We start from the raw sequence: 18,619 nt of genomic DNA on the forward strand, positions 1-18,619 counted from the left end.
CATCAACACTCATATACCGCTTTATAGTGCTGTATCAACTTTTATTTATAGAACACATACTATAGGACAATCACTGATGTGCAACTTTATTACATCATTCAATTCCCATGGCAACGCTACACAAAAGTATTCATCTCCTCATTTTATACTGAAGTACACAGATATTGAGCAATTTGCCAAAGCTCACACAGAAACCAACCGGCAAAGCAAGGATTCCAACCCAGCAGCTTAATTCCATCATGCTTTAAATGGGTGAAATGTGTAGTATGCAAACACATAGGAATAAAACTGTGGCAAGAAAAAGAGTAGGGCCATAGGGAAAGCAGTATATTATTGTTTCCCCCGCAGCAATACATTAGTGACATTATGGAGCATAGTCCTGGCGTTTTTCCGCAGGAAGAAATCCTAGGAATCCTTTATACCACTATTGTCATCGACATATTTTTTCATCACTTCTCCATTCATGACTCACACTGGGATGTTGGAACTAGCATTATACATGGGTTTCAATTTAGATGCATCTCAGTTTTTTTCTGTCTGAAAAATATTCTTGGCTTTCTGGGATCCTCAAGCACCACACAACTCCCCAGTACTCATGAGAAATCCCAATAAACAGGTCAGAAGTGCTGATGAACTAGTCAAAGTAACTCTCAAAGATGAGGGCAAATGCCTCTGAGGAGCAAATGAACAGTATTTTGCTGCACTGATGAGTGAATTTTCCATCTCAACAAACCCACTTATTTTGTTCAATCTGATAGTTTCTCAAACTAAAAGATGCTTACTACTTGGAAGAAAAGTTATGACCAACCTAGACAGCATATTAAAAAACAGAGTCATTATTTTGCCAACAAAGATCTGTCTAGTCAAGGCTATGGTTTTTCCAGTAGTCATGTATGGATGTGAGAACTGAACAATAAAGAAAGCTGAGAGCTGAAGAAGTGATGCTTTTGAACTGTGGTGTTGGAGAAGACTCTTGAGAGTCCCTTGGACTGCAAGGAGTTCCAACCAGTCCATCCTAAAGGAAATCAGTCCTGAATATTCATTGGAAAGACTGATGCTGAAGCTGAAGCTCCAACACTTTGGCCACATGATTTGAAGAACTGACTCATTTGAAAAGATCCTGATGCTGGGAAAGAGTGAAGGCAGGAGGAGAGGGGATGACAGAGGATGAGATGGTTGGATGGCATCACTGACTCAACAGACATGAGTTTGAGTAAACTCCGGGCATTGGTGATGCACAGGGAAGCCTGGCATGCTGCAGTCCCTGGGGTCGCAAAGAGTCGGACACGACTGAGCGACTGAACTAACTGATAGCCTCTCAGAATGTTAATATTCAGGCACAGGCTTTAGTATATACCTATTTCCCCAGTGGCTCAGTGGGTAAAGAATTCACCTGCAATTCAGGAGACATAGGAAACGCTGGTTGGATCCCTGGGCTAAGAAGATCCCCTGGAGGAGGAAATGGCAACCCACTCTAGTATTATTGCCTGGAAAATTCCACGGACAGAGGAGGAGCAAAGAGTCAGACGTGAACAAGCACACGGCATGCAGGTGCGATATCCTCACTGAAACTGTCATGGTAGACATAAAATTCTGAAATTCAAAGCTCCAGTTGGCCTAGCTTATGCTTTCTATTAGGACAAAATTTTGTTTCGAAAGAGCTTAGAGAAACCTGATGAAAGTTTTGTTTTAATGTGAAATATCAAAGAGTTGCTATTCCTTGTAATACAATACAATGTGTATGTTCCGTTTCATCTTCAGCTGAACTTTTAAGAAGCTACCTTATGCCAGATGTGTAACATCGATCAGTTTGCATTCATCGAACAAACAGTTATCGTATGACTGCTTGAGCAAGTTGCTGTGCGTTTAAGTAGATCACATGTTACGGTCTCTACTTAAATGCAGAGTGCTTAATATATGTTGGTTTCTTTCCTTTCTCTGTGATAGTTGTTGTCATGGAAACATGAGGAATAAAAGTCATGGGTCCCTGCTCTTTAAATTTGCTCTTTCCTTGGGGAGAGTAATGAGACAGGCAAAAGATACCATTACAGTTCAAGACATGAAGATGGTTTCTGTTTCCGCTACATAAAGAGTCCTCGTTTTTATTTCACTATTATAATAATTATTAATAGTCATCATTTATTGCTCAGTTCTGTACTATAACTTTCAAACGGAATGTCATTTCATCATCACTACCACCCTACTGGGGGGAGAGTGATTTCACATTTTATGGATAAGAAAAGAGAATGATAAAAAATAATATCCACATATATTACGTGATTCTGGCAGGATTTCTAGTCAACACATCTTCCTTTATGTCCTCCAAATCAAAGGCCCTCATCCCTCCTGGCTAAAGTAACAGATCTAGAGAGGAGCCTGGGATCCAACCAACCTGCAGAATCCTCTCCTGCACCTCCTGCCACTTTCCGTCAGTGCTTTAGGAAAGGGGGCCACAGGAAATTGCCATCATTTTCTCACCCCATGTGACATGTGACTGATGACAGATGAGCCATAGTGGCTCAGATGGTAGAGAATCCGCCTGCAGTGCAAGAGACCTGGGTTCAGTCCCTGGGTCTGGAAGGTGCCCTGGAGAACGGCATGGCTACCCACTCCATTATTCTAGTACTCCTGCCTGGAGAATCCCATCGACAGAGGAACCTGGCGGGCTACAGTCCATGGGGACGCAAAAGTCAGACACGACTGAGCAACTCACACTTTCTTTCATTCCCTTACACAGAGAGACAAGGAGGCCAGCCTGAGAGAGAGGAGGGCGGCGAGAAGTGATAGGACTTGGCCCAGCTGTGTATGACCCCTGATTTAAACTTTAACTTGCCAGTTCGCACGAAGCAGTAAAATCCTCTTTGGTTTCTTTGTTCATCTGTTTGAGGCATTTTGAATTGCTCTTTTGCCACTTGAAACAGACTTTACTGAAAATACAACCACACAATTAAAAGTGGCTATGTAGTCACATATCTGTGTACCGGCCCATGTTTTTTTATTTAAACTAATTTTATTGGTTTATGACATTATATAAGTTTTATGAATAGAATATTATAGTTTTACTTCTACACGATAGCTTGCTCATTACCAAAAGTTTGGATTCCATTTGTCATCATACAGTTCCATCCAGCTATCCTCCTTCTCCTCTGATAATCGCTATTCTGTTCTCTGTATCTATGTGTTTGTTGTGTTCCTTTATTTTAATTATTTTAAATTTCACAACTGAGTGAACTCATACTGTAATCTTATTTCTCCACCTGATTTATTGCACTTAATATAATAACCTCAAGGTCTATCCATGCTGTTGCAAACGGCAAGATTTCTTCTTTTTTATGGATGATTCATATTATATTTTATATTTATATATATATATACATATATATATATATATATATGCCCACACACATACCACATCTTTATTCATTCACCCACTGATGAGCACTTAGGTAGTTCCTATATCTTACCTGCAGTAGATAATGCACTAATAAGCATAGGGGAGAAGATAACTTTTTAAATTACTGTTCTCACATTCTCGGGATAAATACCCAGAACCACATAGTAGTTCTATTCTTAATTTTTTGAGGAATCTTCATACTGTTTTCCATACTAGCTGCACCAATTTACATTCCCACAAAAAGCAGATGAGGATTCCTTCAGGTGTCCAAAGTTTACTTAAAATAATAGCTCTCACATAAAAAGGAGGTTTTTATAAGCATTGGAGGCTTTACTTCAAATATTCTACTAGTAGGGAAATAGGTAGAGTCATGACTGATGGAAGAACAATGTTGTATGTTAATAGTAACTAAACAGTCAGTATCCCCAAAGTAAATAGGTAAATAGTGACAAGGGGCCTATAGATTAGAAATAAAGCACACAACTGTTTTTGGGGAATAGATGACATTGTGAAATTACTGTAGATGAGTTCTAATAGGCATCATATACCACTTGTAGTATTTAAATTAATATTTTGAAATTAATATAAGAACACTTTTTAAAAAATTCTAATTTGAATTGGAATTTGGGATTAACAGATAGATGCTACTAACAAGGACACTAACAAGGACCTGCTGTATAACACAGTGAACTATATTCAATATGTTGAAATAATCTGAAATGGAAAAGAATCTCAAAAAGAATGTATATATATTTTATATTTGTTATACATGTATATACATAACTGAATCACTTTGTTGTACACCTGAATCATTGTAAATCAACTATGTACACTTCAACAAAAAATCAAATTTAAAAATGCTTTAACCAGATGGTGTTTCCAAATCAGGAATCAGGAGACAGTTATTACTGAAATTCCATAATGCAAGTTCTGGGAATCTTTATTTTACAGAGAGAGAGAGAAAGAGAACATTGAGAGGAGTCCAAAAAAACATGGAAAATAAAAATCTTTCGAAAGTGCAAAATAGTGTGGGATCATGGACCCTCCCCAAAGGAGCATGAGAAGGAATTTGATAAATGACTCAAATTCTGGTTAACTTTAATAAAAGTGATATCCAGGTATCCCCTTTAAGGAAAAAAATGAGAGGACAAAGATTAAGTTACAATCAGAAATGCTTTGCTTGGACATAGCACACAAAGAACCATGGGGAGTTTATGGAGGAACACAATCACGTGACCATGACAAATAAATTAATGCTAAATCACAGGAACTGAAAAGCTACCATCAGTTCAGATCAGTCGCTCAGTCGTGTCTGACTCTTTGCGACCCCATGGACTGCAGCACACAAGGCTTCCCTGTCCATCACTAACTCCCAGAGCCTACTCAAACTCATGTTAGTGATGCCATCCAACTATCTAATCCTCTGTCGTCCCCTTCTCCCGCCTTCAATCTTTTCCAGCATCAGGGTCTTTTCAAATGAGTCAGTTGTTCACATCAGGTGGTCAAAGTATCGGAGTTTCAGCTTCAGCATCAGTCCTTCCAGTGAATATTCAAGACTGATTTCCTTTAGGATGGACTGGTTGGATCTCCTTGCAGTCCAAGGGACTTTCAAGAGTCTTCTCCAACATCACAGTTCAAAAGCATCAGTTCTTCGGCACTCAGCTTTCTTTAGAGTCCAACTCTCACATCCATACATGAGTACTGGAAAAACCATAGCTTTGACTAGACAGACCTTTGTTGGTAAAGTAATGTCTCTTGTTTTTTAATATGCTGTCCAGGTTGGTCATAGCTTTTCTTCCAAGGAGCAAGCATCTTTTAATTTCATGGCTGCAGTCACCATCTGCAGTGATTTTGGAGCACCCCAAAAATAAATAAATAAAAAAGCTACTATAGTAAATTATTATTTAAAATGCTACTTATTTAGTAACTACACTGTGCCCACTACTGTATATATGCTACTTTATCTTCATAACAATGCCACAAGATCATTATTAACCCAATTTTACAAATGAGAGTCAACCCAACTTTAGAGGTTAGAGATATTTAAAAACTCTCCCCAAGTCACACAGTTAGCAAGTGATAGAGCCAACAGTCAAGCTTAAGACTGGCTGATGTGACCATACTTTCATACCACCATAGTTTAGATGGCACCAATTTTTAAATTGAATATTTATTTTGTGAATTTATCAGTTAAGGTTCAGCAAAGAGATGAGAATTCCATGGACAGAGGCTCTAATCCACGAGGTTGAAAAGTCAGACACAACTGAGCGACTGATACTTACTTATACAGTAACTTATACAGTTACTTATACAGTAACTGAACAGAGAATATCTAATATAAGGAATTACTAGTGAAAGAGATTAATTAAAAAGAAATTAGAAAGAACCCCCCAAAATACTGGAGTTGAAGGTGCAGGGTAAAGCTTCCACTTTTAGGAAGAGCATCCAAAGAAGAAAAACACTTGGCAGTTTCCCCACTCCCTACCTCTCAACTCCAGCTGTGATTTAGACCTTGATGGAGAAGGTATTGCTGAGGCCTATAGGATGGTGATGTTCGCTGAGGTGCCTCATGCCAGAGCTGGTGAACAAGAATCTGGTCTCTGGGAAGTTGCCTGCTGGGGTACCACTGAAACTCACCAGAGGGCATCCACTACTTGCTCTCCATCACTGCCAATGCTTTCTGGAAAAAAAAAAAAAAAAAAAAAACACCAAAAAACAAAAACACTCTCTCTGCTGGTAAGGAAGGTGCCCTCTGGCAGTGCACCATACAAGCAAGAAGAAAAGCACTGATTCCAGGCACAGAATCCCATTCTTCCTCCAGCATTCCTCTAGCACCCTCCACTGACAAAGTCATATACTGTGCTGTCTGCAAAAAGGGGAGATGTTTACAGCATCCAGATCTAGAATCAAAAAGCCTGGGAAAGAGGGTGTATTTGGAGGACCAAGGCAATACGTTGAGAATGGGCACAGTGTATTAATTAGGGTCAGTCATGATAATTGTGAGAACAAAGAACTCTAAGTCAGGTTCACAATAATAATGATCATGACATTGAAATCATGATCAAGAGACTCTCCAAGGTTACTCTTCTATAAGCAGAAATTCAACCACAGTTCTTCCCTTGCGGAGCTCCATCTCCTGGAATTCTTTTGCTTCTGCAAATGGGAAGAAAAAAAACAGGCGACTGAGGACCATGCTTTCAAGCCAATCCTGTACATCATTATATCACATTTGCCTGCAGCTTCGCTGGTGGTGCAGAGGTTAAAGCGTCTGCCTGCAATGTGGGAGAGCTGGGTTCGATCCCTGGATTGGGAAGATCCCCTGGAGAAGGAAATGGCAACCCACTCCAGTATTCTTGCCTGGAGAATCCCATGGATGGAGGAGCACGGTGAGCTACAGTCCACGGGTCGCAAAGAGTCAGACACGACTGAGCGACTTCACTTTCACTTTCACAGTGGACTGACTGTAACTTAGAAGATGCCATCTATTTGTAAGAGCAGCTGGGAATGAACCAGAGAAAAAAACAATGGAGAGTGAACATTGGCTTGTCTCTGCTACATAAGATAACAAATGCTTGCTCTGTCTTATTAGCAGTAACCTTGTATAAGTTGTTATGCCTCTCAGAGTCTTAATGAACTTATGTATCATATAAGATAATGATATTTATCTAATAAGAATGCCATGGGATTTAAAGAAATATTATATAAAGCACTAAACAACATGATCAATGCAACTGAGATCCTGCCATTTAGTATTCAGTACATACTTAGATATTCAGTAAATATTAGATTGCCTAAATCAGTCATCATCAAGGATAGAAGAGAGAATGGGTAAGGCATTAAAACCTCAAAAAAGATGGTGATAATGGGAAAAATACTTCATCTAATTGTTTTATATTTGGAAAAATAAAATATCTAATATTTTTATAATAGGCATCTCAGAAGATTTAAAAATCCTCACGGATTTGTGATGGTAAGGACTGGAAGATGGGAGTGATACACAGAAGGTAGAGAGGGTACCGGGAGAAGGATGTATCAGAATCTGATGTGTGTTTGTGAGACTAAAAGAAGGAAAGAAGAGAGGGATAATGTAACACTGACTGAACAGTCATGTGCTCAGGGAGGGGGAGAAATAGTGCCCTTAATGCTCATTAGGTGCCTACCTAAGGAGCATCATCACACCCATTTGGCTTAACCGGTACACTTGAAGTTCAAGACATGCTTTCTTCCCAAAATGATATTTGTTGTTCGGTCACTCAGTCATGTTTGACCCTTGTGATCCAATGAACTGCAGCCTGCCAGGCTTCCCTGTCCTTCACTAACTCCCGGAGTTTGCTCAAACTCATGTCCATTGAGTTGGTGATGCCATCCAACCAACTCATCCTCTGTTATCCCATTCTCCTTCTTCCCCTTCTCCCCGAAATGATATTACCTACATTCATATTCCAGCCTTATGACTCAATACTCATTGCTCTTGAAGAATCTACTTAACATCTCTGTGGCAGAAATGGCTAGTTGCCATCTGCTATTGTCTGAATGTCTGTGTCCATCACCAACTCAATGCACATGAGTTTAAGTAAACTCTGGGAGTTGGTGATGGACAGGGAGGCCTGGCAGGCTGCAGTCCATGGGGTCACAGAGTCGGACACGACTGAGCGACTGAACTGAAGTAAACTGAATATATGTATATATATATGAAATGTGTTTTTTTTTAAACTAAACCATTAATACTGGACATCTAAGTTACTGTCAGTAGCTATGCCTTTGCACAAGCTGGAATCAAGATTGCCAGGGGAAATATTAACAACCTCAGATATGCAGATGACAGCACCATTATGACAGAAAGTGAAGAGGAACTAAAGAGTCTCTTGATGAAAGTGAAAGAAGAGAGTGAAAAGGCTGGCTTAAAACTCAACATTCAAAGAACTAAGATCATGGCATCTGGTCCCATCACTTCATGGCAAATAGATGGAGAAACAATGGAAACAGTGACAGACTTTATTTTCTTGGGCCCCAAATCACTGCAGATGGTGATTGCAGCCATGAAATTAAAAGACGCTTGCTCCTTGAAAGAAAAGCTATGACCAATCTAGATAGCATATTAAAAAGCAGAGACATTACTTTGCCAACAAAGGTCTGTCTATTCAAAGCTATGGCTTTTCAAGTAGTCATGTATGGATGTGAGAATTGGATGGTGAAGAAAGCTGAGTGCCAAAGAATTGATGCTTTTGAACTTGGTGTTGGAGAAGACTCTTGAGAGTCCCTTGGACTGCAAGGAGATCCCACAGTCAATTCTAAAAGAAATCAACCTTGAATATTCATTGAAAGAACTGATGTTGAAGCTGAAGCTCCAGTACTTTGGCCACCTGATGCAAAGAACCAACTCATTGGAAAAGACTCTGATGATGGGAAAGATTGAAAGAAGGAGTAGAAGGGGACGACAGAGGATGAGATGGTTGGATGGCATCACCAACTCAATGGATGTGAGTTTGAGCAAGCTCCAGGAGTTGGTGATGGACAGGGAAGCCTGGCATGCTGCAGTCCATGGGGTCACAGAGTTGGACAGGGCTGAGTGACTGAACTGACTGATGCCTTTAAATAGTGCTACGAAGATAAATTTTCATGCATACCCATGATCAATTCTTTAGAATGAATTCCTACTAGTGAAATTGCTGAATCAAAAGTTAAGCAAAATTTTAAACCAATCTTATAATTGCTTTTGGAAAGGGTGTACCAGTTTCTACTCTCATCAGTGATATTTTGAAATATCCAAAGAACACAGTAAGATATGATTATAGCTCCTATTTATATTCACAAGCACAGCAGATCCCCTGCAAAAGGTCTTTCAGTGTGTTTGGGGGAAGGGTAGTAAATATATAAATAGAAGAGAAGGCTTTGCTGACACTGAAAACATGATGTCAGATTACAGCAATGTCACTTTCTATTGGAGATCAGATTAAATTCAAATGTAAGTCTTTTCTCTCCCCCTCTCCTGCAATACCCTTGAGAAAGATCAGTTTGTTCTCTAACAGTCAAAGTATTATGGCAGTAAATAAAAATAAATTTAAGAGAAAACAGGGTTTACTAAGAAGTATTTTGTCTACTTAATAGGTGAAATCTGCAGGCTCTTGCAAAACCTGCTTGCCCATAATACTGCTAAAATTAATAAGTTGTCATTGTGTTTTATAGTCAGTATCATGGTACATCTATGGTACCAAAAGCGCCATTACAATTTGGACTGCTGAATTATTTTAGTTTGTTCTAAATCCATAGCAATAAAATATACTTCCCCAAACTACTGGCAGAAAGTGAAGAAGAACTAAAGAGCCTTTTGATGAAAGTGAAAGAGGAGAGTGAAAAAGTTGGCTTAAAACTCAACATTCAGGAAACTAAGATCATGGCATCCAGTCCCAACTTCATGGCAAATAGATGGGGAGACAGTGGAAACAGTGGCTGACTGAATTTTGGGGGGGCTCCAAAATCACTGCAGATGGTGATTGCAGCCATGAAATTAAGATACTTACTCCTTGGAAATAAGGTTATGACCAACCTAGACAGCATATTAAAAAGCAGAAACATTACTTTGCCAACAAAGGTCCATCTAGTCAAAGCTATGATTTTTCCAGTAGTCATGTATGGATGTGAGAGTTGGACTGTGAAGAAAGCTGAGTGCAGAAGAATTAATGCTTTTGAACTGTGGTGTTGGAGAAGACTCTTGAGAGTCCCTTGGACTGCAAAGAGGTCCAATCAGTTCATCCTAAAGGAGATCAGTCCTGAGTGTTCATTGGAAGGAATGATGCTAAAGCTGAAACTCCAGTACTTTGGCCACCTCATGCGAAGAGCTGACTCATTGGAAACGACCCTGATGCTGGGAAAGATTGAAAACAAAAGAGAAGGGAGCATGAGATGGCTGGATGGCATCACCAAATCAATGAACATGAGTTGGGTGGACTCCGGGAGCTGGTGATAGACCAGGAGGCCTGGCGTGCTGCAATCCATGGGGTCTCAAAGAGTTGGACACAACTGAACAACTGAACTGAACTGAAGTGAAACTACTGAGGTTGTTCATACATTAACTTAGCACAAACTAGAATTCTAAAAACAAGATATATACAGGCATGACAATTTTCCCTCAGTATATTCAGTCTTCTGTTTTAATTAAAAAGGGAACCAGGTTCTTTGATAGATTAGTGGAACATAAATTATGAAACATCAAGGGTTAGTGGGGTATGCATTATAATTTTAACATGCCATTTTAAAGTATTTTCTTATGCTATCTCTTGTTCACCCCGCCCCAGCTTATGCATCATCTCACCATCCCCTTTCGTTTCTTTGTTCCCTCAGAAGAATGCTTGTTGTGTTGTATTTAGTTGCTAAGTTGTGTCCAACCTTTTTGCGACCCCTTGGAATGTAGCCCGCCAGTCTCCTCTGTCCATGGGATTTCCCAGGCAAGAATACAGGAGCGGCCATTTCCTTCTCCAGGGGATATTCCAGACCCAGGGACTGAACCTGAGTCTCCTGAATTGGCAGGCAGATTCTTTACTGAGCCACCGCAGAAGCCCCAGAAGAGCGCTGCTGCTGCTGCTGCTGCTGCTGCTGCTGCTGCTGCTGCTGCTGCTGCTAAGTCGCTTCAGTCGTGTCGCTAGCCTCCTAGAAAACAGTCATTCCGTAAATGCTTCTCAATTTCAGTTCAGTTCAGCTCAGTCGCTCAGTCGTGTCTGACTCTCTGTGACCCCATGAATAGCAGCACGCCAGGCCTCCCTGTCCATCACCAACTCCCGGAGTTCACTCAGACTCACGTCCATCGAGTCCATGATGCCATCCAGCCATCTCATCCTCTGTCGTCCCCTCTCCTCCTGCCCCCAATCCCTCCCAGCATCAGAGTCTTTTCCAATGAGTCAACTCTTGGCATGAGGTGGCCAAAGTATTGGAGTTTCAGCTTTAGCATCATTCCTTCCAAAGAAATCCCAGAGCTGATCTCCTTCAGAATGGACTGCTTGGATCTCCTTGCAGTCCAAGGGACTCTCAAGAGTCTTTTCCAATACCACAGTTCAAAAGCATCAATTCCTTAGTGCTCAGCCTTCTTCACAGTCCAACTCTCACATCCATACATGACTACTGGAAAAACCATAGCCTTGACTAGACGGACCTTAGTCGGCAAAGTAATGTCTCTGCTTTACTTTGACCTTAATTCAGAGTTTACAACATCTATGAGACTATGCTATCCTCATTCTTGGGGATTTGAGATAGAGGGTGGGGTGAGTTCTTTTATTTGTGTCTGTGTGGAGAGGAGGAGACGTGTGTGATTTATCGTTAAGGGACGCCATCAGAAGTTGCCAGGATTAAATACTTTCTAATAAAACAGCAAGAGTAAAATTCCTAATCACGGAGTTTCTGACTGGGTTGAATGAGAGAATTTACTTGAAACAGGTGTTCCCTGGTGACTCAGATGGTAAAGAATCTTCCCGCAATGTGGGAGACCTGGGTTCCATCTCTGGGTTGAGAAGATCCCCTGGAGGAGGGCATGGCAACCCCATTCTAGTATTCTTGCTTGGAATATCCTCATGGACAAAGGAGCCTGGAGGGCTACAGTCCATAGGGTCTCCAAGAGTTGGACATTACTAAGCATACACACACTTGAAGCAGAGTGTCTGAGATCTTAAACTAAGGACATGTTAGCTATTATTATTCTGATACAAATTAAAATTCAAGTTGTCACAAGGCAAAAGTCATAACTGGATACTGTGTTTAAGGGTCTCTTCTGTGGCAACCATGTATTTAGATTTAGAGAGATTAGAGCCCAACACTCCTGTTCTGAGAGGATGTCAAGTGTTGCAAGTGCTGGAGGAGGCTCATTTGGCATACCTTTACATATGCTCCCATTCGTTAACCTCCTAGCTGGGAGCTCCGAGTTTGTGAGGTGTGTGTGTGTGTGTGTGTGTGTGTGTGTGTGTGTGTATACATGCCCACATGTCCCTGTACTGAGTTTTAATTTAGCTATGCTTACACTTTGGCTTCTTTTCCTCTCCTTAGGCAATTCTAACTGAAGGCAATGGAATGTTAATATGATTTAAACAGAATTTCCTGTGTCAATTTGAAGTTCTCTTTCTCCTTCTCTTCATGTGATTTCTGAAATGTCACACACACACACAACAACTTGAGAGACTCAAGAGGGAATGAATCCTGTGAAAACTGAAAAGCAAAATAATATAACAAGGAAAAGGGTTCCCTTGAACTCTAGAGCATAAAAGTCATTGAATATTTAATAACAAACAAGATTTTGTTTTAATCCCAGTCTATTTTTCATTTTAGAGCAATTTAATATATTACACATAATCAGTTTCCATAAGAGAAAATTACATAGACAAATTTCTTATTCTATTGAGATTGCATTTGATTTTTTAGATCAGCTGTAATTCTATTTGGCTTTTAATAATCATTAAAACAAATAAAAATGATTAAAGAGCTTTATTTGAAACAAACAAGTAGGGAAGCATTTTCATTTCTATTGTTCCATTCTATGCTCAGTTAAAAGCAAAAACAATGAAAAGATTCAGGATAGAACTAGCCTCTCTACAAAAAAATCTATTTTATTACTTTTTTTTTTTTTTTGGTTTCATGCCTGTTAAGAAGACACAAGTTGAAGATGGACTGTTTTTACACAATGTAGGGGTCTGTTCTCTCTAGGACATGGTGGGGATGTCAGGAATAAACATAATACATAGGATATCCTTAGTCATTGACTGTTAAATCAGACTTCTAATAGGATCAGCCCACCGAGGTCAGCTGAAATGCACATTAATAGCACTGGCCCTGGGTTTGACTCTTCTGTGCGTCCCAGAGGCGCTTTTGTAAGACATTAGCAAAAGCACAAAGTATAATTTTCTTTCTATACTGTCCCCCAAAGCTAAGTTGCTTTAAACCATAGAGTGGCGATGTCTTTAGGGTTTTACCCAAGCCATTCATTTTACAAATGAAATTGAAGTTCAGGGAGGTCAGTGTCATATGTGAGGTCATGCAACAAGGTAAGATAGAGAATAATGGCTAAAAACTATATCTCCACCATTCCTCTAGTAATATTTCCTGCCACTGAGTGTCTACTGGGTACAGGCCATTCCACTCACATTAGTTTACTTAATTGTCATCACACATTTGCAATGCAGATTTAAATTTATGTTTGACAAATACAGGAAACAAGGCCGAGAGAGGCTAATACATTGCGTGAGGTCACACAAAAGTAAAAATGGGTTCAAATCCAGTTCTGACTCAGCAGGGTGTCTTTCTGGTACACGGCCCTATCTCCTTCACAACAGCCTCTCTAGTCCATCTTGCTCTCTCTAGCTGTTGAAGTATCTTTCATTGTGCTTCTGTCTGGTTTGTACCAAATTTCCAATAAGAAGTCAGGCAGGCACTGCAAATATGAGTATATGTGATACCTACATATTAAAAATACATACATATAAAACATACATTATAGAGTGATGTGTATTACCTGCCTCTCTAACATTACTGGTCTGTACTGGCTCAGAGGGGCTCTGGGCAAATGCCAAAGGTGCTTAGCCATTCTCCTTGATACATCAAATAGAAAGGCAAGTTAATGGCTGTGTAGAGGGGCTGACTTCACAAAAGAGAGTCCTGAGCAGTGGAGTATTGCTACAGTGACACTGTGTTCAATGTTTTTGGATCTTCACTATATTCAGTGTTCACAAGCAAATATTTCTTTTTTACATAAATAACTCATTATTCATTTATTTACATAAATAGCACCAGAACCAATTTCAGCATAATAGTATTCAAAATATCGACATCTGAACATCTTAAAGTTGACAATCTTACCTATTATCATTTAGAAGGCTTAATAATGCTGTAACATTTAAATATTTTGGCTTTTTTTTTGGCAGTCTTATTGAGAAATAATTGACATATATCATTGTATAAGTTTAAGGGGTACAGCATAACGGTTTGTTTTAATATGCTGTGGAATGATGACCACAAAAGTTTAATTAACATCCAGCATCTTATATAGATACAATAAAAGAGAAAAAAAAACTTTCCCTGTGATGAGAAAAGTTAGGATCTACTCTCTCAACGACTTTCCTTTATATCCCATTACAGTATTAACTATAGTCCTCTACACTGTACATTATATCTCTAGCACTTGTTTATCTTATATCTGGAAGTTTGTATTTTTGACTACTTTCCTCCTATTTTTCCTCCCCCCACCTCCTTCTATCTGGTAGCCATAAATTTGATCTCTTTTTCTATGAATTTGGTGAGTTTTTTTTTTGTTTGTTTGTTTTTGTTTTTTAGATTTCATCTATAAATGAGATTGTATGGTATTTGTCTTTCCCTGTTTGATATATTTAATTTTGCCTCAAAGGCCCATTCATGTTGTTGCAAATGGTAGGATTAGTGTTGCAAATGGTAGGATTCAAGATTCATTTGTGTTGTTTCAAATGGTAGGATTCCCTTGTCTTTTGAATAGTTGAAAAATATTCCATTTATTATATATATATTATATATACATTATTTTATAGATATTTATATATATATTTCTGAGGCCAGGGGCGGCGACTGGGAGGAGCAACCTGACGTCCAAGGAGCGGTGGCTGCATGGGCACAGGAGGGCCTAGAGGAGCTATCCCATGTTGACACCACCCTTATGGCACAAAGTGAAGAGGAACTAAAAAGCCTCTTGATGAAAGTGAAAGTGGAGAGTGAAAAAGTTGGCTTAAAGCTCAACATTCAGAAAACGAAGATCATGGCATCTGGTCCCATCACTTCATGGCAAATAGATGGGAAAACAGTGGAAACAGTGTTAGACTTTGCGGGGGGTGGGGGGCGGCTCCAAAATCACTGCAGATGGTGACTGCAGCCATGAAATTAAAAGACGCTTACTCCTTGGAAGAAAAGTTATGACCAACTTCGATAGCATATTCAAAAGCAGAGATGTTACTTTGCCGACTAAGGTCCGTCTAGTCAAGGCTATGGTTTTTCCTGTGGTCATGTATGGATGTGAGAGTTGGACTGTGAAGAAGGCTGAGCACCGAAGAATTGATGCTTTTGAACTGTGGTGTTGGAGAAGACTCTTGAGAGTCCCTTGGACTGCAAGGAGATCCAACCAGTCCATTCTGAAGGAGATCAACCCTGGGATTTCTTTGGAAGGAATGATGCTAAAGCGGAAACTCCAGTACTTTGGCCACCTCATTCAAAGAGTTGACTCATTGGAAAAGACTCTGATGCTGGGAGGGATTGGGGGCAGGAGGAGAAGGGGACGACCCAGGATGAGATGGCTGGATGGCATCACGGACTCGATGGACGTGAGTCTGAGTGAACTCCGGGAGTTGGTGATGGACAGGGAGGCCTGGCGTGCTGCTATTCATGGGGTCACAGAGTCGGACACGACTGAGCGACTGAACTGAACTGAATATATATATTTACATTAAATATATATATATATATGAGGACCACAAGAGTTTAATTGACATCCAGCATCTTATATAGATACAATAAAAAAAGAAAAAAATTTCCCTGTGATGAGAAAAGTTAGGATCTACCCTCTTAAGAACTTTCCTTTATATCACATTATAGTATTAACTATAGTCATCTATATCATACATTATATCTCTAGTACTTGCTTATCTTATATCTGGAAGTTTGTACTTTTGATTTCCTTCCATCAGTAATAATTATTATTATATAGTAATAATATATACTATATATGTATACCACAACCTCTTTATTCATTGATCCATCAGCAGACACTTAGATTGTTTCCATGTCTTGGCTGTTATGAATAATGTTGCTATGAAATGAAAGTGCAGATATCTTTTGCAGTTAGAGTTTCATTTCCTTAGGCTATATTCTAGGAAGTGGAATTGCTGAATTGTATGACAACCACTTATTTTACTGATAAGAAAACTGAGGTTCTGATATTTGAACATAATTAAGATATCAGCTATTCAGAAACATAATCAGAACTTACCCTCCACCTTCAGAAAGCTCGTCGGTCCTTTTCTAATTATCCAGGCTTCTCTTAGTGTAGGAATTTTTTCGGGTTTGGACATGGAGGTTGGCTATGAGAATGTGGAGCCAATGGGGAGACGAAAACATGAAGGAACCCTGAAGCTGTGTGTAGGATTTAATAAATTTGGTTCTGGGGCGTTCATCACCTCCCCGCCACGCCTTCACGAGAGACAGCGCTGAGGCCACCGTGCGGCCCCCAGCACTGTGAGGTCGCAGCAGCCCTAGCGCACCCTGGCTGTGCCTGCCGAGGCTCCTTCCCCACCGCTGGCCACTCGTTTCCCCGTGGTCCTGCAGAACAAGGCACATGCGTTACTCACAGTAAAAGACTGCTTTTCTTTCCAAATTCAGACTTGGCGTCATTCCCCCAAGCTGATGAGCTCTCTGGGGCACAGATGGAGTGGTGTGTTTCTCCCGTTCCCAGCTCACAACCAGAGAGGTGCTGAAGGTGCGCTGACTGTCTGAGTCTGCCCAAGCTGTGCGTCTGGAGCTGGACTGGAAACTCTCTGACCCCTCCAGAATGACAGCCACTTCATGGCCATGGGAAAAGGGATGGAAAGAAAAGTCTCCTTTATGTGTAAAACCAAGTCCGTCTTGACTTAGATTGTCCTGTGTTTGAGGTTTCTGTGTAGACAATGAATTTCTAAAATATGGGGATCCCGATTTCCTTTTTCTTTCTTGCATTTTATTCTTAAGAATTTTTTCTGTTTAAAAATTTTCACAGGTATAAATTCTGCTTCTCCTTTCAGAAAGACAAAATAACAGACAAAAGAATAGATGCCCTCCCCAACAAGCAAAATTAAAAACCATTTTCACCACATTCATACTACTGAAAGATACACTCTGGTGATATTTTAAGATACATCTATTTCTAGACTATTTTCTAGGTATACATGTTTTCTTTCAATTTAAAAAATTTTAAAATGTGGCATCAAGTTATTTTCAGAATGTTACCCTAAATAAGATAATTTCTTCTCTGTACAGAACCTCTTAAAAAAAAAAACAAAACAGGTTTTAAAAGAAAATCTTGCTTCCTTCCTTCATTTTATCCTCACTTTCTTTCTTTACTTCATTATTGTTATTGTGATAGAATTCTTTCTTCAAGCGCAATTTATTTATTCAACAAGTTGCCAGCAGTTTTGAGTTGCTATGGATCATGTTTTTTTCTTTTGTTCTCCAGAGGTTGCACCCTAATGGTTAATAGTGATCAATGTGCCAATAAATATACAAGATGTTCAGTGTTAATGAATTTCACAGAGAAAAATAAGGACATGTAAGAGGGAGAGAGGATGTTTTGTTGGGGTCCTGTTTGCATAAAATAGTCAAAGAACTCTTCTATGATGCAGCAACCTTTGAGCAGAGACTTAAGCAGGGTTTCAAAGCAAAACTAAGCCATGAAAATGTCTGAGAGAAGAAAATTCCAGATGGAAAGAATAGGAAATGCAGAAGCACTGAGATGTGGAAGTATTTGGAGTGTCCAAAAAAAAAAGAAAAAAAAAAAACACCTCAAAAAGGCCAGTGTGACTTGAGGATATTGAGCCAAAGGAGAGGAACAGCATAGGAGATAAGAAAGAACTGGGAAGGGAGAAGATGATAGTGTTTTTTCCCTTGACTTTTAACTGGAATAAGATAGGGAGTAATTAGACAATATTGAGAAGAGTGGCATGATCTAATTAGATCTTAAGAAGACCTCTCTGAAGTCTGAATGGAGAAGAGGTTATAGAATCAGAGGCAACAGCAGAGAGAGCAGGTAGGAGATCACTGTGATGATAATCCAAGGGAGTGATGATGCTGGCTTCAGTCAGGGAGGCAGTGAAGGAAGGTTTGAGTAGAAATGAAAAGGTGTGAAATAGTCAAAGAAGGGAGGAGGATGACTTGAGTAAAAAAATATAATAGCCTGCCAGCACAAAGAACTCATTTGAGGTTGATGGTTGTGAATTTTAAATGAGGTCATCCAGTATTGTTTCCCAGGTGTATATGCCACACAGGTTCAGTGAGAGTAGGAAGAGATTTAGATTCAACCTGCATTGTAATTTAACGCGAAAGTGCGACTTAGGAAAAGAGGGACAATGGAAATCAGAGTGCATGTGAGAGTTCAGACAGTAATTAGCGATGGAGTTTCAGTGGGTAAGGGGGAAAGTGAAGACATGAGGAGCTGAGGCACAGTAAGGAGCGTGTATTAAAGGTATGCCTGCCTGTGTACAC

This window comes from Ovis aries, chromosome 21, assembly GCF_016772045.2.
Source record: "Ovis aries strain OAR_USU_Benz2616 breed Rambouillet chromosome 21, ARS-UI_Ramb_v3.0, whole genome shotgun sequence".
In the NCBI taxonomy this organism is placed as follows: Eukaryota; Metazoa; Chordata; class Mammalia; order Artiodactyla; family Bovidae; genus Ovis; species Ovis aries.